Source organism: Lepidochelys kempii, chromosome 15 (genome assembly GCF_965140285.1).
Source record: "Lepidochelys kempii isolate rLepKem1 chromosome 15, rLepKem1.hap1, whole genome shotgun sequence".
Classification (NCBI taxonomy): Eukaryota; Metazoa; Chordata; order Testudines; family Cheloniidae; genus Lepidochelys; species Lepidochelys kempii.
Window position 1 is genome coordinate 21,393,010 of NC_136394.1, and position 20,868 is coordinate 21,413,877.

Here is a 20,868-nt window from a genome sequence, read left to right on the forward strand (position 1 = left end):
TTTTTCATATTCTCCAGAAATGTTACTTAATTTCCCCTTTTTGAGAAGACAGCTTCAATACCTACCTTTATTCATATTTATTTACCTTTTTACAATGTAATCAGTTCCTGCCACTGGTCATCACACATTTTTTGCATGTGCACTGCCTACTCTGTTAAATGCGTCAAAGGGAAATAATGATCCTTGGCTGGAGAGAAAACATGCTGTTAATATGCGATATACCTATCGAGGTTTTGCAGGGCAGGAGTAGAATTCCCTCATGTCACCCCAGCACTACGCCACTGATTTAGTCTTTTGCTTTTATGATTTAAAGGACTCTTTTGGCAAACACAGGTGGATTTCCCCTCCCCCCAGCTTTTAAAAAAGATGGTTGGGTGGGGAAAAAGCCAAGCCTCCTAGAGCCTTGATTGGCATTCAGTGGGAGTTTCTCACTGGTTGAGTAATAATGCACAGGAGGTTTGGAATCTGTAATGCTCCCATTTATGACACAGCATGAAGCAAGATCTTGTATTTTTAGAGGATTTAGGTGTGTATTTCTCAGTGAGGGGAGGATTTATTTAGGCAACAGGTTTTGATGCTTTTGTTGATGGACATTTCATATTAAACATAATCCGTAGAACTGACGATTATATAATTCTGTGCTTTTTTTTTTTAGAAGGATGGGCCCAATCCTACAAGGGGCTGAGATCCTCTTGTGAATCTGCTGAGACTCCACAAGTCCCAGTTGTCCTGGGAGACGCTCAGCACCTGCCATAATTGCCCCCAGTTACAGCGATTAGGCACATGTTGCTCTATAGCAGTGGTCTCCATCTTTTTATGTCCAAGATCACTTTAGGGCAACCCAGGATCTACTCCGCTCCTTCCCTGAGGCCCCGCCCCTTACCCAAAGCCGCTCACTACATCCCTTCCTCTCTCCGTCACTCGCTCTCCCCCACCCTTACTCACTTTCACTGGGTTGGGGCAGGGGGTTGGGGTTCGGGAGGAGGTGCAGGCTCTGGGCTAGGGCTGGGGTTTCGGAATGTGGGAGGGGGCTCCGGGCAGGGATGCAGGAGCGGGTGAGGGGTTCAAGCTCTGGGAGGGAGTTTGGGTTCAGGAGGGGGCTCCGGGCTGGGGCAGGGGATTGGAGTGCAGGTGGCGGTACGGAGTGTTGGCTCTGGGAGGGGGCTCAGGGCTGGGGGTTGGCATGGGGCCTCCCACCAGGCGGCACTTACCTCGGGCAGCAGGTGGCTCTGCGCACTGCCTCTCTCTGCAGGCACTGCTCCCACAGCTCCCATTGGCCACAGTTCCCTGTTCCTGGCCAATGGGAGCTGTGGAGGCGATGCTTGCAGGCAGGAGCAGCGTGCCGAGACCTCTATGCATCCCCCTTCCCCCCCACCCATTGGGGCACGGGGCTGCACTGGCTGCTTCCGGGAGCCGTGTGGGGTTGGGGCAGGCAGGGAGCCTGCCTCAGTGGCAGCCCCATTGCACCACCGGAGGTCGTGATTGACTGGGAGAGTCTCTAGGATCAACCAGCGGATCGTGATCGACCGGTTGGTGACCACTGCTGTACAGCTTTACCTCTTGAAATAAGACACTTTCCTCCATTAGATCCATAATCTTCCCTCAGATTAGCAACTATGTGTATGAATATTCAGATTTTACTGGAGGCTGCTATTGATTTTTGTGGCATGTACACAAACAGATTCTGAAATGGTGTCTTGGAGATTGGACTGCAAAGCACTACATTTAATTAAGGACATTGAAAAACAAATGACTCACTTGCAAGTTCAATTTATCTTCATCTTTTTAGCTGTGTTTCTCTGTGCTAAATGTATACAGGGACGTTTTTCTTGGTATAGGCAAAATGTTCGTTCGTCTGTGTATTTATCTTTGTGATCAGCTCTGATAGTGGGTGGATGGGCTGAAACCAATTTGAAGGATGCTGACCACTCCCATTATGAATGGATGAAAAGGTCAGCTTTCAAATAAAAAGTAACATCTTAATTTCATGACTAACATCCCATAAACTGACAAGCAGTTTGTTTTAGAAAAAAACAAACATTGTTTTAATTGTGATAAATTGTGAAGTTGGAGATTCATAATCACTGGTGTGTAAATGCAGACATTATGTTTTTGGAACCCTTCTGAAAACCTAGCTTTTTGCAGATTCCAAGCTAAAAATGGCAACTTTGGATGGAAATATCGGAGAGATCTTTTGCCCCCAGTGAAACACATTGAAGCAAATTATACATAATAAAATTGGTGAGACGGGGGGGGGGGCGGGGAGTGGCGCACAAAAGGTAAAATTTGGTTTTGCTAAAGAATAGACAGTCTAGAATCTCTGAAAGAGCGACTGTTCAGTTATGTTCATTACCAAACCACACCCTTTTCTTTCTTAATCACCACAGGGCAAATCCTTCTCTATAGTAACTGCAAGCCCAATGTGATCCAATACATGTATATAATAAACTGTTCTGTGCATTGTATTTTGATTTTTTTGGATTTGGACGAAGTTGTCTATCAATGCAGTCCTTCCCTCCTTCCTCTTCCCCCTGCCCTACATCCCAAAGATATAGATTTGTCTTAAATGGTTACGCTTCTTGAAGTGGATTACGCCTGAGGCCATTGACACTGATTCAGTATTCAGTTAGAGAGAAACGTTGGGTGAGGTAATATATTTTATTGGACCAACTTCTGGTGGTGAGAGGGACAAGCTTTCGAGCCACACACAGCTCTTCTTCAGGTCTGCGAAAGGTACTTGGTCTTACACCTAAATACAAGGTGGAACAGATTGTTTAGCATAAATAGTTAACATATATTTAAATGGCCCGTTCAAGGTGAAGTGGGCTGTTAGATATTACGTCACCTGCCTTATCTCTAATATCCTACAAGTAAAATGGCTACAACAACACTGCAAACATCAATATTCAATTGTATATCTTAAACACAATGTGTGTCAGGGCAGGATGTTCAGACAAATTATAATTATCCCCTACCTACATAAAAAGTGTGTCCTTACAGCACAATGTCTCCTTATAGTCCATGGCAGAAGAGCCTGTGATTTATTTTTAGCTGTCAGTGTAACTAGAAAATTGTGTTCTGGTTTCAGAGAGGAAGATTTTTTAAGTCACCAGGAATCCCCCAAATCACCCAACCTGCCCTGGGTTCTCTCTCTATTTGTTGTGGGGGCATTTGGAGCAACTGAAAGTGAAGAACACTTGCAGCTGTTGGAGCTAAGGTTAGGGTTTTGTTGGTATCATGCAAGTATCTCATCCAGGCCTGACAGTCCTGTTCATTGCTCTTTGTTTTCTTGTTTTATATTCCCACTGTGTATTTACAGCAGCAAATGAATGGGGACAGCCTATAAGGTTCATTAAAGAAGAGAATTAATTAAGAGTTACAATTAAACTGGGGGGAGGAAGTTAGACTGGAACTGATATTTGAAAATGTGTCTGTGTGGCATAAGTCTTAATGGTGTTCAGTAAATCATCTGTAAGAAATAATTAACTCTCCAGCCACTAAAAGGCTTTTCCCTTAAGTTAAGATCAGATGGCATAATCTAGCTAATTATTTTGTTTTATGACTTTCAAAGAGCAAATTATGAAATAAAATTCCAGATCACTTAATACTTTAAAAAAGCTCTTTGATTACATGCCATATACCATTTAAGTGGCTCCATATGCCCAACTGTACAGAGAAAGGAAAATAAAGTTAGGCCCTGGTCCTGCAAACTGATGCACTTGCTTAACTTTACTCATGTGATTTAAAATCTTTGGAGTCAGTGGAACTACTAGTGCCTAAAGTTAAGCATGTTTGTAAGTCCGTGCAGAGTCAGGGCCATAGTGATGTATTAAAGTAAGAGCTAAATTGCACTTTGAGTTAAATGAAATTTGCAGGGAACTAGCTGACTATCGTCATGCATTCAGCATGCTAAATCCTACTAGAGATCCTGCATGAAATTAAACTGGTAGGACACTCACTAACTCAGGAGGCTGGTAATGAGATATTCCACTTTTATCTCTCGGTTGTTGGCTGAGAACCAGGTGGTCAGTAGTGACCAAAAATTACCACTAGTGGCTGTTCAGTGGCCTATTTGAAATGAGTTTCATTGTCTAGTTACTTTCTAGTGGACAAGAATCCACATCACAAAACCACAAACTCAACTGAAACCAATTCACAACAGTGTAGGCCCGCTCAGCAGATTGAATGGGCCAGGAAAGTAAGCTACTGTTGCACCCTTACACATGGACTCTGCAGGTCAAGACTGAGTTAAGTTGGTGGGAGCTTGCATTGCCCCCTCGTGTGCTGTATCTGTTCTGGAGACGGTTTCCAGGATGTCTATCTGGCACCTTTCGTAAGCAACTATTTTCACTTTAAAACGCGTCTGTAACTTGCAGCTGAGTTTCTAGTTCCAGCTGAATAAAAACTGCTGGGAAGAAATCTAGGCATGAGAAAATACAGATGATTTCTAATCCTTTTCCGTGGAAAAAGTCAAACCTTTCAACAGCACTGACGTTAAAATTGTTAGCGAGAAATACTTCCCCCACCCTTCCCTCTCAAGCTCTCATTGTGGCAGTTTGCACCATTCCTGCCAGTTTTCACATTGAGCTGGATTACGGATGCTTCCTCTTCCCAAACTCACAGATTGCAAATATTTCACCCAAAGAAAACCTTGGGAAAGATTGCACGTCATTTTTACCATTGTCTCCCCTGTGTGTGCCGTGTCCAATCAATCCTTATTCACCATCTCTTCACTTTTTGCAGGATGCCCACTTGAAGTGAACCGAGTATAATACACAGTCCAACCTCTTTGCTTTCCAGTGTATTCCATCCTTCTCATTTCTGTCTTTTATATTGTAACAGCAAGGGTGTGCCCACCACACCTAATTTTGCCTCTCATTTTTCATGCCATCTAGATAACTGAACAGCTGTGACACTAATATATAAATATAGATGGGCAGAAAATGTCAGGTAAAACCTATGGGGAAATATTTGTAACCTTTCTAACTCTGAGGGTGAACATGCTGATCTTTAGTACTTTTTCCTCTCCAACTAACCATGTCTCCCTCCCAGCTCTTCCCTGTTCCTTCAAAAGATGGAACTCCTCCTACTTTCTTAATCTCCTCTCACAAACTTTCCCTCTGAGAATCCCATGCTTCCTATGCATTTTACAATGCCACCTGCGCCCCTCCCCTCCTTCCTTCTCAGTGATGAGTGCTGGAGCATATATACCATTTCTTCCCTATTCCCTGGTCTGGCCTGCAACCATGAACTGCCTCCGCCTGGCTGATTCCTGGTGAAGAATCAGGTAACTAGTGATACAGAAAGTCCAGGCAAACTAGTGATATAGAGAGGCCAGTTATGCTCAGAGGAGAGGAGAGGGCATCCATTCTGCAGTGCCTACCACACTCCATCTCCTTGTAGCTAAATACCTTCCCGCCATGACCACTGAAAAACTAAGGAAATGAACCACTTCCCTGGTAACACCCATCTTGGAATTTTAGTCAAGGAACTTTAAAGTATCACCCCACTTTGCGGAATGATTTATATGGAATAATACTGAGTATCCCCCTATTTAAAAAAAACAAAATCAAAAGACCAGTGCAGGACAGTGAGTGACTTTATCGAGGCCAGTGCTAGGAATGGCCTTTCACAAGTGATTACAGTAGTTGTTTTAATGGCTATACTGTATCCAACACAAATTTGTGTGTGTGTGGGGGGGGGGAGAGCTTGTACTTTTGTACTATTTGTACTGTAGGGTACTATTTGTACCCTACAGTCTTCCTTAGTTTCAGAGTTTGACAGATTGTTCTCCCTGCCATAAAAATTCTACAGTCTGACCTCAGTCATTCTCCTGGGTCAGTGATTCTGGAGATCCATCAGTATAGATGCCAAGATTTTATGGCTTTGCAGAGTTGTAAATAACATCATAGTAATTCTTGCCTGATACACAAAATGAAAAGGGAAGTTACTCCGCAAGGCACATTAAATGGCTTTCTCTTTTGCAACAACATGTGAAGGATAAGAGTGGTCTCTGTCCATTATGCATCTCATTTGTAAATGTGATTGCCTGCAACCAAACCACGCTGTGACCCTGCCAGATCTGATAAGCTAAACAAGGTAGGCTTGGGTCAGTGACTGGATGGGAAACATCAGAAGAACACCTAGGAGCTGCAAGGAGTGGTCTTGATGCATCAGAAAATGGCATACTTCCTCCCTCTGTCAGTGCCCCTATCTTAGTTTTCAGGGGCACTGAGCTACTGAAATTGACATCTTTTGGAAGAGGTACAATAATCCGGTCCTGGCTATTTGTGGTCATTAAAGATCCCATGCCATTTTTCACAAGAGTGGGATGTTCACCCCAGTATTAATTTCTGTATTAATTTATAATATAGAATATTATGAAATATAATTTATAATATATAAGTCTGCATCCTTAAATAAAACTTCCCATTGAACTCAGTAAGAATTGCAAAATTTGACCCATTCTGTGTAACTAAATAATATTTGCTGTTTCTGTTTTGACCCATAAATTGCTGCATAGTATTTTTATGCAATGTTCAAGAACTGTTGTTTTTCACTCTAGTGGTGGCTGTATTTTGGTCTTGGGTGAAGTGATCCCTGTGGATAGTTTGTCTGTCTGTTGGGATCGTTTGGGACTAAGAGTGCTGTGGGAAGCAGCATGATCTAGAAGAATGATCACAGGGATGGGGACTGAGACTTCTATGTTCTTAATCCAGTTTTTGCCACTGACTCGTGTGTGGCCTATGACATTTTTCTGCCCAAAGCAATCCACTTTCACTAAGAAAGCTGTCATTACATAGGGATTTTATGGCTCGAGCCATCCTAATGCTGGTACAAGGGGAGGAGCTGTCTTGAAAGGGCCCAGAGGCACACTGCTACATCTCCCAGCTGATGGGGAGTGGAGAGATGGCTGGGCTACAGAGGCACCAGTGTAGTTGCTCCCATGTGCTGTCCACTGCTGGTTGCAATTGGGTGCCCTTAAAGAAGCTAAACCCATGCTGCCTGGTGGTATGCAGGGGTAGCAGTTGAGCCAGGGGTCCCCACTGTCCTAGGCAGCCCCTTATGTAGTCTATGAATGTGAGTCCCTGGCTGTGCGAATCACTTAATGTATTGTCTATTGCTTTGGAAAGGTAAAGAGTCTACATAAATGCTACATATGATGATTATTCAGTATATTATTCTCACTAATACTCTGATACATCTTGCTCCTTTGTTTCACACTATATTATAAAATCATTGTGAATTTACTTTTTCCACCGGGGCGCTATATGTCATGAGTGCAAGTGAGTGGCAGTAAGTCAGTAGGGTGTAATTATCTCCTGATAATTTTACCTTAGAAAGCTGGTCACGTCATACTGCTGAAGCAGCTTCAGTCTACTCTAGAGTACTTCCCAGACTAGCGTTCTTAGAGTAAGTTGTTGCAGGGCTGTTTCAGGCCCTGTGGCGGTGTGCTCAAGGCCATGCCTTACATCTACCATATGGTAGTCTTAAACGTAAATCCAAAGAGCTTCCATATAAGCTTGAAAACACCCACCCATGCACGGCAGGGTGTATACGTTAGTAGGTGAGCCAACTTGAGCCTGCATCTAAGAAACAAAAGTGTGGGTGGATGGGGGGAGATGGGGAAAGCAGCACTTATTTACATTTCTCATGCGTTGAGCAATATTGCGTATGAGGTGATGTTAGCTGCAGGGAGGTATGATACATTCCAAAAGAGGTGGGGTTTTAACTCCTGAGAACCACACAGTTTAGCCTAGATTGGATGCTATTTCAAATGAATGTTTTTTGTCTGGTCACTGCAGTATCTCCGTGAACACATGCTGGTGTGTGTGCTTTCCTGAAGCACCTGCTGCTAACCTGGCAGTCCTCTTATTTTGGCAATTCTATCCAATGTCTGAAGTTAACATGATCGACATCTAAACCTTTAAAGAGAGTAACTATCGCAGGAGAAACTAATTAGTTTCAAAATTGTTTGAAGCCGGGGAAAAGATGAGGTGTAAATAGTCTGCTGTACAGAGCTGTGAGTTTAACTTTTATTTTCCCCTTGAAGAGTCTCTGCTGTCCTGTCAGTACCCGTTTCCCCCACTTTGGGGTATTGCTTTGACCTGGAAGCCCTGTGTCACAGTTGTTCTCCACCTATTGGGAATAGCTACAATCCCGTTCAGAGCCTATGAATTCCCTGTCTTCATCAGTGAAAGGAATAATTCTTGAGCCTATGCAATAATTCTAACCATTGCGGACTCAAGCACGGCACTGGGGCTCAGACCCAAGTGTGACTGTGGGCCACTTCTGCCAGATCATCATCCTAACCTAGCAGTGAATATTTGAGATCAACCACAGAGGAACAAATTCTAATTTTATCTAGATGAATAGATTCATAGATTACAAGGCCAGAAGGGACCATCGTGATCATCTAATCTGACCTTCTGTGTAAAAAGAGCCATAGGACTTCTCTGAATTAATGCCTGTTTGAATGAGACATATTTTATAAAAATATCCAATCTTGATTTTAAAATTAACCAGTGTCATAGAATCCACCACAGCCCCGAGTAAGGTGTTCCAATAGTGAGCATTCTAGGTGTGCAGGAAGATTCTCATGCTGGTGTACATTGCAGTATATTCACTGAGTCATTCCTCCATTGTTGGGGCAAAGCACCCACAGAACTGGATACGGGGAAGTTTGATCTAAACCTTGTAGTTTGGGCCCATCTCAGCTCAGAATATATACCCTTCTTCTTAAAGAGAAGTGTGGCTGTTTATAATGCATCATCAGACTATAGGACTCAAAAATAAAATAAAAGGGGAAGAAGCCCAAGAGAAATTCATTGTAAACAGAGCTCATCTCTCAGCCAGCATAGGCACACACTGGGGGCAGATCTACACTACTGCTTAAGTCGCTCTAACTTGTGTTGCTCAGGGCTGTGAAATAGAAGCAAATTACAGCATCCCTAAGTGCTGTCCACACTGGCACTATGTTGGCAGGAGATGCTTTCCCACTGACATAGCTTCTGCCTCTCACGGAGGTGGAATAATTATGCCTTTTTAGTTTAAGGGAATTTATAGTCTGGTTGTACACTGCTGGCCTGTCCCTTCAGAATGTGGGTCAGGCCCTGTTCTCAGTCCACATAGAACTAATACTGCACATAAATTGTCCCTTCCCCCTAACCTAGGGTTTTTTGCAGGGGCTTATGTATTCCTTACAGATTTTCTCTCTACAGGCCACTTGCCTGGGAGTCGTGCTGCTCCAGGGCCTCCCACAGAAGCTATTCTGCTTCCTGTAGCTTTCCCCAATTCACCCAGGGTCTTCCTGCCAGAGTCTGCCTGCACCAGGCAGCTCTCTTCCCATCTGAGTCCTTTGCTGGTTTCTATAGTTACCTGATGCCTATCTGACCGGTTTCAGCCAGTATGTAGGTGATCCATCACAGGTGAAGTTGGGTCCAGATTCCTTTAAAGTGCCAGCCACCCTGATACGCTACTTACTGTCTGTCATTTTAGATTTACCCACCATATGAGCTATGGGCAATAATAAATGTATTTCACCGCTGAGTCCCATTGGAGTGTGGGTGTATCCAGTATATTGGATCATATATATGTGTGTGCGTAAATATATCTGCATTCCATATAGATCAATCTACCAGGAATAATAATAATGCAGAATAAAAAATTATTTCACTGATAGAGGCACAAGAAAAAGAGCAAGAGTTAAAAACGAGGGCAGGTCAGGGATAATCATTTCAACTGATGAGTAGAAAAATTATTCTTCTACAAAGGGTAGAAATGTAATTTGTGAAGAGAAATTCATTGAAATGTCTTTTGATGCAGATACAACATTTCATATGAACTCCCTGGCATATGGATACCTTTATAATTGCTGACATTTTGCCTACTGCATTGAATGTCGTTCTCTGGCTTGTAACCTGGCTACTGATTCTTCAACCACAGTGCATTTGTCATGTGGTTGAAGAATTTGCAATGTAAGAACAAAAACCCTCACTGGATTATTTTTAATGCACTGTTAGAGACTGTAAAATATGCCACAAGATGACAATATACTTCCCATTAATTTCTAAAGCACTACATCCTAGCTCTGGCAAATAATATTAGTGTGATTTGCTTTTGTAGCGATATTGTTTTGCCTTCAAAATTGCAAGATATTCCCTTGAGTATTTATACCTCTCCAGGAAGAAAGGGTTTAGCTGTTCATAAACAAATAAATAAAAAGTCATAATCTGTATGAAATGTTGTTTTAGACTTCAGTGTGATTTTGCATTTTGAAAAAGCCAGGACAAAAGGACAAGCATGTGTGAGAGAGAGGGGCGGGGGGGATAAGAAACTAGTATTTAGTCTTGATCCTGTGGGATGCTGTGTGTCTTCCCCTCCCGCTGACATCAGTAGCTTGCAGATTTCAGTAGATGAGGCAACTTGTTATCTAACAGAGTCAGCAACAGAGCTGGGTGACGTTTTTTGGGTAAATAGGTTATTTGCCAAAACATGGAGTTTTGGTCAACCCAAAACTAGTCACAAATTTTGACACTAATTTCCTGAATGGTTTCAGCCAAACAGAATTTTCAGGACTTAGCTGCTGTGACATCACCCAGAGCACAATCAGGACAGTTGAGCAACTGTGCCCCCTTTAACTCGCCTGCCTAGCCTGTCTCCTACACTGCCATGCTAGTGACAAGCAACCCTTTTTATTTGGTTGGTTGTTTTTTAATGTTTGGAGCAGGTATAAAGGGGATGGAGATGAGACACAGGATTTCTCATTTATATTTTTTAGCAGTGTGTTTTATATTGAAATATCTGGAAAGGAACAATAGTGCTGGTTGTTATACACTAGTTTAGGTGATAACTGACCTCTTACCAAGAATACAGTACTTTGGCCCTTAAAAAACTCTGAGTGGGACTGCCTTGCTTAGGACTGGAGATCAGATTAATGGACTTCTGGCTCACTTTCCCTCCACCTTCCCATTCTTGTGGGGGTGGGGGGTTACATTTTGTTAAACGGTTAAAGGGTTTGTCCCCCATAGCTTCTTCCACCCAGCAGTTAGCAAGTGTTACAAAATGTATCCATCCGGGACAAGCCAAGGAAAGGAAACGGGGAGGAAAAACACACTGGTATTTCAAGTTTCCTATTCATCTAAGTGGGTGCCTGTATTACTGTGCATTTAGCTTTGGGGGAGCGGTGTGAAGCTATACGTCAGCAGTTCTCTCAGGCCTACTCACTTGCTTCCAACATGCCCTGGCTACCAGGAAGCTGCTGCTTCCAGCTTTTGTGCCTACAGCTCCAGAGCATGCGGTTGGAGGTGGGGGCAGGTCCCGCTTTAGGGGAATAATTCCCTGAGGTAAAAGACTGCTGCAGCTCTCTCTGTATTTCAGCAAAGAAGGAACCAGCTCCGCTCTGTGCAGATGGTGCCTCCTGTTGGTCCCCCATATTAGATGTCTCTATGCTGCCTGCCAGGCCTCTCGGAAATTCATGGGAGCAACAAGCATAGAGCTCAAATTGGAAAAGCACAATGTTAGGGGGCTTATTCCTTCACCCACTTACTTCCCTGGTCCTTCTCGCATGAACAGAGAGCAACAATACCCGAAGTCCAAAGGTGCAAACAATTCGATGTTTATTGGGGTGAACTTCCAGCAAGCATGATTCCAGTTTCCTTCCTTAGTATCCTCCTTCCCAGCTCTGACACCACAGAGCCTTACACCTGTGTCCCTGTTTCCATTCCTACCCTTAGCCAAACATGATTCCAACTTCCTTACTCCCATTCCCTGTTCCCATTTCCCCCTTTAGCAAAACATGATTCCAATTTTCTTACCCCCATTCCCTGTTCCCATCTCCCTCCCACACCCACTCACTTCCTCATTGACTACAGATTATATAGTAAAACTTGAGTTCTGCTTAGCTATACTTTAACCAATCATTTTCCTGAAATTTAACTAACCAATCCTAACATATGGTAACATGATTATGTAACCAATTATATCCCACCACCTTAATTAGTTTACACCCAGCAAAATTAATTATACAGCAGACAGGAACAATCACAGAACCAGACAGAGATTATACAGACAAACAATAGCAAAGTGGGAACTATAATGACAAGACAATACAGAAGTGAGGATTTCACATCCCAGCTATTGATAAGTGAGTTCTTGCCAGACAGGATGCTATCAAACTAAGTTTCCTTTTACATTTTCTAGGAACTTCCCTTTCTCTGGAGGTGATAGGAATACAATTCTGTCCTGATAGTGCCTAACAGCCCCATAGCACCTTATTTCAATGTGACTAGTTTGGAATGTGAGGATGTGACTGTTCGCTTCCTAGCTTATGGCTGCCTCTGCTGCTTAGCCAAAGGCCTTAACCTAAGAACAGGGCCTCAGACTGTCACAGTAAGAGAAGGCCCTTACACCAGCAGACAGTGATTTTGATTCTTTCTTTTATACCTCTAGAACTAGCCAAGTGATAAGAATACACCTAAATTCTTAAAGTACAGGCCTTTGCAGACAGGCCTGAATATCTTTATCCTAACACACAACCCGTCGATCGCCGTCTTTTACTGCATGTCTGTACGGAGCCTACTACAGTGGGTCCCTGAGCTGGCTAGGGGTCTGTATGTGCCACTGCCATACAATACAAGACAACAGTATTGCCCACTCCAGGGGATCAAAAATCATGAGTAAGGCTACAATTATGTCACGGAGGTCACGGAATCCGTGACTTCCATTGACCTCGGTGACCTTTTCTGCCCCGGGGCTGGAGCTCCCCAAGCTAGCCCTGCCCCTGCAGCTCCCAGCTCCTGTCTTGGTGGGGGGCCCCTGCAGCTGCCCAGCCGCGATGCGTGGACCGGGAGCCACAGAAGAAGCAGTGGGTGCTGAATCCGCCTACCCTTTTTGTCACGGATATTTTTAGTAAAAGTCCATGAGTCAAACCTCTCCAAAACCGAGACTGGTTTAAAAAACAAAACAAAACACTGGTTTTGGAGTGCAGGAATTGTCATCCCTGCATCTGTCCATGTCTCCTGCCCCGCAACTTCCTGTCAGTTCTGCCCCACAGCTGCCTGCTCCCCTCCTCCCCCCTGTCAATTCTGTGACCCATCCATTCTGCCCCTCCAGCTCCCCATCAGCTCTCCCCTCTCCCCCCCCCCCCAGCCTCACCTTGGGTCCTCCTGCAGCTCCTGAGATTCATCACCCCTCCCCCAAAGGCTGAGTGGAGGCTGCATTAGGGTCCCCCTCACTCTCTTCCAGGCTGGAGGACAGAACCAGGGGTTTTTTTTTATCCACTTTTCTGGCTTAGCTTGAGGGTTGCAGGAGTGGGGAGGAACAGAAGAGCTGTCTGCATTGTACACAGCAATGGAGGGGTCGATGGGGGTGCAGCCTCCCTGAGCTGCTGGGTGGTCCTCTCTAGGCAGAGCTGAAATTCACTAGATGGCTGGTGCTTCTTGTGTCATTGCAAGATTGGTTCCAACCCAGCCCACTTGACTCATGGGAAAAAAATCACGAGAGCTGGCAGCAGTGTGATCAGTGTATTTTTAATCAGTTTGAAAATAGATCAATGTATAAGGCTTGTGCATGTCTGCTATGGTAGCAAGGTTTACAGCGAATGAAAATCAGATAGTAGTTTCCATACCTAGTGATAGTCTCCATAAGTAATAGATATTATTTATCATTTGTATTGCCTAGGAGCTCTAGTCATGGACCAGGAGCCCATTGCTCTAGGTGCTGTACCAAGACAGTCACTGTCCCAAGAAGCTTATAATCCAAGTCATATGTAGTATGATTGATTAATTGTTCTAGAATGGCATTTAAAAGCCGCTGTCTAGAGTGGCTCATGACTGTGAGTGCCGAGCTCAGGGCAGACTGCTAAGAAGCAAAGAGGTGGTGTGCTCCATACTGAGATCAGGTCTACACTACAGACCTATGTCGGTATAACTACATCCCTCATGGGTGTGAAAAATCCACAGCCCTGAGAGAGGTAGTTATGCTGGCCTTAACCCCCCTGTGTAGACTGTGCTATGTTGACGGGAGAGCTTCTCCCGTCAACATAGCTACAGCCTTTCGGGGAGGTGGATTAACTATGCCAATGGGAGAGCTTTCTGCCGTCTGCATAGGAGCATCTTCGCTTAAGCACTACAGCGGCACAGCGGCGTCGGTGTAGCTACGCCAATGCAGCATTTTACGTGTAGACCTGCCCTCAGATTTCACCAGCCAAATGTCAAGTGTGAACTCCCCACAAGCACTACCACAGCCTTAACACGGAGTTACAGACCGTCCCCTCGGGTACTCTGGTGTATCTTGACACCTAGGCAAGCTTGTCTTTGTGATAGATGGTCCCTTACACCAAAAATCCCGATGATATTCAGGTTACTTCCAGTCCCAAATGACCAGTCATTTATCCCAGGACAATTGTACCTCAGATCTCAAACCGAAGACATTGCTTGTAACCAATCCTGTAACACTAACGAAAGATGTATTAACTAAGAAAAAGAAATGAGTTATTTACAAGATTAAAGCAGGTCTCTCTCACACACACACACACACACACACACACACACACACACACACACACACACAGAGATATATATAGATATATAGATATATATATATTACAGTCCTCGATTCCAAAAAGCAATAGTAGCGGCTATAGCTCTAGATGTCCTTTAGGGCTAACCCAAGCTAAGCAGCTTGGGGATCTCTTGCTTATGCTTAGAAAAATTGCCCTCTCCACATTCCAAGTTCCTTCTGGTCAGGGATTTTTATTCCCTTCCCCCAGAGTTCAAAGTGATGGGGGACAAGTGTTGGTGCCTGTCTCCCAGGGATGAAAGTAACTTAATGAACTTCCCAGTATGCAGGGCGGCCGGGTCCTGGGCAAGGAAGGGGTGGCTCTGGGCGCCCAGAAGGGGCAGGGTCTCAGGCAGAAGAGGTGGGGCCTCGGGTGGAAGGGGCTGGGGCCAAACTGCCTTTCAGTGCTGTCCAGTCTGCACCGCCTGGGGCTCTGGTGGTGATTTAAAGGGCCAGGGGCTCTGGCCGCTGCTGGGAGCCCCGGGCCCTTTTAAATCGCTAGGCAGCTGCCCCTTTTGCCTCCCCGTTCCATCAGCGGCCCTGCTGGTACGGTTGGCTCTTCTTACCGGTACACCATACCGTACCGTACTGGCTTACTTTCACCTCTGCTGTCTCCTCTTCATGGATTAGGGGTGGGGGGCAATCAACGAAGTCTTTGTCCATTGATGTTTCACAATGACTCATTTTGGTTTCAGTGGGCCTTCTTGTATGCACAATGAGCAGGTTACGTTAATTAATGCTTCTTTCCTGTTTTAGTTACACAGTTACAGAGGTTTACAGTGCAAACACTCAAAATAACTTTGTACCATGTGCTACAGACGTTAAGTGAGAGCAATGCATGCAGCATGCTACAAGCATTTCATCAAGTCTAAACGCTAACCACATTCTTATCAATTTAACATCTGTTTTAACAATGCTAACACACAGGTGAGCTAGACTGATTTCCAGCTATGCATTTGTCAGTGTTGTAAGGCCAAGAGGCCTTGGTATGAGATGCCACCTAGTCTGCCAGTATCGCAACTCCAATCAAGATCGAGGCCCCATGATACTACATACTCTATAAACATAGCCCTCAGGCCAGCAGACACTTGGGTATGTGATTAACTTGACACACTTGAGTAGTCCCAACTGATTTCACTGGGACTATCTGCATGATAAACTTGTTCACAACCCTGAGTATTTGCAGATAATATAGTAAGAGAGTTTCTGCCTCTGAGGTTGCAAATGACAGGTATCATGTAAAATATATTTTAAAGAGAGACCAGTACCCTTCAAAAAGGGACATTGATGAAACTTTGTTTCTCTACACAGGATTACCTGTCCAAAAGAATATCCATGTGAAAAGACCATATTGCTGTTATGAGGGCAGTGTTCTTTGTCTGAATGATTCATAAAGGTGCCTGCTAAATGCTGAACAGGTCCCATATTGAGATTGAGTAACTGTCCTATTCAGCTGACACAAAGCGCAGCTTAGGAAACCCATGAATAAATAAACAGCCTTACGCTTCCAGGCCCAGGCCTAACATAGAAATGGAAGGCTGAGTAGGGCCACTTGCCAGTATTATTAGCAGCGTCCCAGAAATCCAGCATTGGTGGTGTCATCAAAATTGAGTTGGCACTGAAGAAGGAATCGCACGTTGTGTAAGTACAGACATTTAAAGGCACCAGCAAGCTGAATGTTTGTTGCTAATGATTTGGATGTATGTACGTGGATCGGCTGTGTATACTATTCTATGCTAATAATAAACCTCCGTATGTCCCCAAGTTTTCATATTTATTAGAATTGGTTTTGTGCCACTGGAGCCTTGTGTGATTCTTTTGTTTGTTTGGTTCCTTTTAGAGCTATATTGTGTGGTATTAAGAATGCCTGTTGCTCTTGTCTCATAAAGATTTAATAGGCTCTTATGTTGACCGCTTTGCAGGTAACAGGTTGTTCATGTGGTCTGCAGGTTTTGTGTGACAAAAGGGGCCTCAGTCAAAAGATATCTATAAAACTCAGCTTTGGTGAAAAAGATGCCTTAAAAGCTTTGATAGAACTACTCACTTATACTTATCAGCAATTGAATCTGCTCTTTTTCCTATGAAAATCAACTGCAAAACACCCAATGAGTTCAGTAGGATAAAATCACGTCTAAGATTGGTCTGAGCTCATAGAGTCTTATAACTGATGAAAAAGTAATTTAATCAACCTTTGGTATGTTTCCAGTTGACAAAGTGCACCAGTATAAAGTTTACTGAAATGCCAGAGATGAAAAGGTTAGCCAGCCTGCTCAGGTCTTCAGATTCGTGAGGCTTTTTATTTAGTTGCAGCAAGATTCATGTGATAACAATGGATTCAGTGAATGGAGATCTGTGAAATATTTAAATGATTTAAAACCATAATGTCCCTGAGAGGAAGATAATTAGTTTACTGCTACAAGAGTAGTGCTTATTCAAGATAAGTGGGGATTAATTAAATATTGAAAGTGTATTTTGAAATGTGTGTGTATACTCTTTGCTGGTATGTACACACTCTGTCTATTTAAAATGTATTCTTATTTATACTACAGTACTGCTTAGGGACCCCAATCCTGGATCAGGGCCCCTTTGTGCTAGGCCCTGTACAAATATAGTAGAAAAGACAGCCTTTGCTCCAGAAAATTTGCAATCTGGGTTCATGACAAAAAATAACACTCAGATGTAGCGACACATGCATGGCTTTGTGTACTTTTTTATATGTTGTGTTTAATCCATAGCAATGAGAAACTAAAACTCACTAAATCATAGTATTTCTTTAATTGCAACCTACTCTGTTAATTACAATATATACCTAGTACTCCACTATAGACACATTCACTGGTACACAATTACCATTCCACAATTACATGACTGGTAATGTGTTACACTTGTTTTAACTCATTTGGGCTGGCTTGTGAATAGGCATATGAATCTACCAGCTGCGGTCCTGATTCAGCCAATGGGACTACTCCCAATCTTAAAGTTCTACATATGTTTAAGTGCCTTGCCAAATTGAGGCCTTCGAGGGGAATTAGTTCTTCTGATATTTGGGTTTCTTTCCTGCACAAATTAAGTTTGTTGCCATCCTGCCCTTACATTGACATTTCTTTTACTCCTTCACCTGGCTTAAGCATTTCTCTGTGGCCCTTGTAATTAGGGACTCTTCTCCCCTCCCCTTCCTCCATTCTCCCTCTTTAACCTAACTTAGGGCCTGATGCAATTCTAGTAGAAGTCAGTGGAATAACTCACATTGACTTCAGTGGGAGTTGGTTCAAACCCATATAGTTGTTGCTGTGCATTAAGTATATACTCTCCATATATGTATCTTATAGAATACACAGGCCCTGATTGACTAAGACTATGTCTACCCTACGGACCTTACCATGGCACAGCTGTACTGCTGCAGCTGTGTTGCTGGAAGGTCTCCTGTACAGCTGCTCCATGCTGGCAGGAGAGAGCTCTCCTGTGGGCATAATTAAACCACCCCCAATGAGCAGCAGTAGCTATGTAGGTGGGAGATGCTCTCCTGTCAACATAGTGCTGTCCACACTGGTGCTTTTGTCCATGAAACTTATGTCGGTCGGGTGTGGGGAAACCCCACCCCCCCCAACCGACAAAAGTTTAGCTGACATAAGTGCTAGTGTAGACAAAGCCTAAGCCTTTTGACAGGCCAGGTATGTCGATTGGAAGCGGTAAGAGTAAATGAACCACATTCCATAGTGAAGTTTATAACAAACAGTGATTCATTTAAAATGTGATACAGTCCATGATACAGCATTATAAATTACCTGTTTCCTCTCACTTTCCCTTCTGATGAAGTCACAGGAAATATGTCTTTAGTTGTCATTAAAATTCCTTGACTTGATCCCTGCTGACTTTAGTCAGACAAAGTTCCCTTTTGTTCTGAAGTTTTGCCCAAGACTACAGGTTGTGCACTTCACCCTTTACCCAAAGCTTACTGAAGTCAATGGGAGTCTTTCCTTTGACTTCAGCAACTCTGGATTGCCCCTAAGCATTAAATTTCTTTAAGCTCAATAAATCTTAAAAGGCATCTATAAGGCATCAATAAGGCATCTTTAAGCTCAATAAATGATATTTTGATTGTTGGCAAGAAAGGAAGATGCTTAGAAAAGTACAATAGTAAGTATTATACTAGAGTTTGTATCTAATCAAACCCCCAAAACTGAGCACCCAGAGAAATTCACCCCTCTGCTACGGGCCAGCATATGGTGTAAGAACTAAACAACAGCCTTTGGTAAATTAGTTTCTACAGGAATGGGGGAAACTGAGTTGAAGTGGTGCATGAAAGCAATGCACATTTTATTTTCACATCTCCACCGTTATATATGATGAGGTATGCTTCAGAGGATTCTTGAAGACTTATTAATTTAGTTTGGCTTTTAATGTGTAGGATATTTTTATTAACCATCACTTGCAAACCACGTATGGAGAGACATTCTGTTAAAAAGATCATGTAAATCAGTGGTTCTCAACTGGGGGTATATGTACCCCTGGGAGTACGCTGAGGTCTTCCAGGGATACATAAACTCATCTAGATATTTGTAGCTTTACAACAGGCTACATAAAAAGTTTTAGTGAAGTCACTACAAACTAAAATTTCATACAGAGAAAATGAGAAAGAAAGAAAGCAATTTTTCAGTAATAGTGTACTGTGACACTTGTATTTTTTATGTCTGATTTTGTAAGCAAGTAGTTTTTAAGTGAGGTGAAACTTGGGGGTACTCAAGACAAATCCAACTCTTGAAAGGGGTACAATAGTCTGGAAAGGTTGAGAACCACTGATGTAAATCACATTATATTGTGGAAAAGATGCATGCTGCTAGGTGTGGTTTAAACAAATGTAAGGATTTACCTGTTTTTGGTTTTTGTTTCCCTACAGTTTAGAAATGAGCTACCATATTTGCAACCTGCAGTGCCACAGAAAACATTAGATCAGATCCGATTTTTAGAGGAGAAAACCCAGATTTTTCAATCTAATGTCACAACACTAACTCAAGGGAATCATCATTGGAGATTTTTAGTAAGTCCTCTCTGGTTGTTCTTTTTTTATTACTTTAGCTGAATGGTGAATTTAGACACAAGTGTGATTATTTGCAATCCAAAGATTCTTTAATTCCAAAGGTTGCAGTGAACTAAACTCAGCCTGCTTTATTACTTTTGTTATGCTTTTAAATGTTCAGATACTTTACATTGGTATCAAAGTTTTAAAATAGAGTATTACAAAACTGTAATCCAGTAGTAACATCTGAAAAAAATAATAGCAAGAACCAGATGAACCATATGTATAAATATGGAAGGAGAATTTATCGTTGATAAACAAAGTTGTGATGCACTGTCTTGGGCACAAAGTCATAGGGCCAGAACCTCAGTTGGTGTAGTTCAGCGTAGCTCCACGCTCTGCCGATTTATACCAGCTGAAAATCTGGCCCATAGATGTCAGTTGGATTGTCTGGTTATAATTCAGAGCAGAAGTTGGATTCATATATATGTGTGTGGCATTCTCGCTCTCTACAGATTACAAAATGTGCCATCAGTAGAATATTTTAGAAGAGGTTGTTTTCAGAATATAGTAGCTCTAGGAAAAGAGAACAGTTGTCAAAGACTTTTTTTGAGAGGTCTGAGGGGTAGTATCTTGTCATTCCAAGAAGGTCTGGTGGGGTTGGAGATACTCTGAATTCTGCTAGAAGCAGGGAGAGTGACAGGTTTTCAAGTTAGTTTGAAAACAAATAAATGATTCATTCAACCAATTGCTCTAAAATCAGAATTTGCTGACTTTTTAAAGTTGACTGTTCAGATCTGCAAATGCAGCATTGAAATTTGATGTATATAAGTAATAGCTGTGTATCAACTTTTGCTTCTCACTGCACAAGGGGTTATTTCTGCTTGTACTGTAAAAAGTGGTAAACACATTTTTTGGCTTGGTATTTCAGAGGAGAAATACCATTTAAGTAGCAAAATCATACTGCAGCCTAAAACCAAATTGAACTAGCTGACTTATCTTAAATTGTTCAGGGTCAGTTTTCAGTAGAGAATGCAGCTGTGTATAGGGAATTGGACTTATCGTGTACGGTGATGGCCTTTTAAAACTTGCCAATTGCCTGAGATAATTAAGGCCCATGGTCCTACAATTGGATGTTAGTGGGTGGACTCTTCCATTGGCATGGATAAGAGCGTAGGCTGGGGGCTTAAATAAGTATTTACAGTTAAATAACCCCACTTTCAGCTGTATTTATGGTATTTCCTATAGGCATGTGTATAGGGAAATAGAAGTTGGTTTTGAAAATCTGGAGT

At 42.9% G+C, this 20,868-nt stretch overlaps 1 protein-coding gene across 5 annotated transcripts in view; it reads left to right on the forward strand.

The window, feature by feature from the left end:
* RIMBP2 (RIMS binding protein 2) overlaps positions 1 to 20,868 on the forward strand; it is a 280,445-nt gene that overhangs the window by 51,965 nt on the left and 207,612 nt on the right. For 4 of the 5 annotated variants that reach the window (XM_073312919.1, XM_078848948.1, XM_078848949.1 and 1 more), the window contains exon 2: positions 19,457 to 19,597. The exons of the other annotated variant lie outside the window; for it this stretch is intronic. The gene's annotated coding sequence lies outside the window, so the exon portion shown is untranslated. The remainder of the gene's footprint in view (positions 1 to 19,456; positions 19,598 to 20,868) is intronic. 5 annotated transcript variants of the gene reach the window in all.